The sequence below is a fragment of the Chrysochloris asiatica genome, unplaced genomic scaffold, assembly GCF_000296735.1.
Source record: "Chrysochloris asiatica unplaced genomic scaffold, ChrAsi1.0 scaffold00174, whole genome shotgun sequence".
Taxonomy (NCBI): domain Eukaryota; kingdom Metazoa; phylum Chordata; class Mammalia; order Afrosoricida; family Chrysochloridae; genus Chrysochloris; species Chrysochloris asiatica.
In genome coordinates, this window is record NW_006408692.1 from 7,339,038 (window position 1) to 7,340,044 (window position 1,007).

Below are 1,007 nucleotides of genomic sequence, written 5' to 3' on the forward strand. Positions count from 1 at the left end.
ACCTACCCATAGCAACCCTACGCACAGCAAAATGAAACACTGCCCGATCCTGGGCCAAGCTCACTACTATTGCAACGCTTGAGTCCATTGATGCTATTACTTGGCCAATCCATCTCATTGGTGGTCTTCTTCTTTTTCTCTGACCCTCTACCTTACCAAACATGATATCCTTCTCCAGAGACTGGTCCCTCTGGACAATATGCCCGATGTATGAGAGATGAAGTTTGGCCATCTTGGCCTCCAAGGAGCTTCTGGCTGCACTTCTTCAAAAACAGATCTATTGGTTCTTTTGGCAGCCCATGGCGCTTTCAATATTCTCTTCCAACACCATAACTCAAAAACATCAATTCTTCTACAGTCTTCCTTATTCACTGTCCAGCTTTCACATGCATATGAGGTTACTGAAAATACCATGGCTTTTGCATAATCTGGGAAATAACAAGAAACAAAACTAGGAGAAGACTGACAAGTGTATTTTAAGCTCCATAATGCAGTAAGTTCTTAGTCCGAGGCCTATTGTCCAGAAAAGAAATTATGGCAAGACAAGATACAAACAATCTCCATATAAAAAACATGTGAGTTTCAGTGAATTAGTTTTAAAAGGACTAATTTAAAGGAATCTAATTGAATATAATTAGAAGTTGACAATATTGTATGGTATCATTTTTTACCTTCTCTGGTTTGAGTTCAATGGTGATGAAGCATTTTGTTTGACCCATTACACAGGCTGTAGTCCCTGATATAGACAGAAGTTCATCAATCAGATTTACACCATTTTTCTGGAGCACTGAAGTACTTTTAGTAAAGGAGACTCACCAAAAGACCTTGACACATTCAAAGGCCCTATATGCAAAGGAAACCCATAAAAATTCAGTAATATATTGTGTTTTCACTGTGACGAATTGTACTTCATTTCAGAAAGGTTAACAAACAAGGAGGTATGGAAATAGGAAACACAGGGAGAAAGTGGAATAAGTGATGTTACATTAAGGTGATTACAATCAATA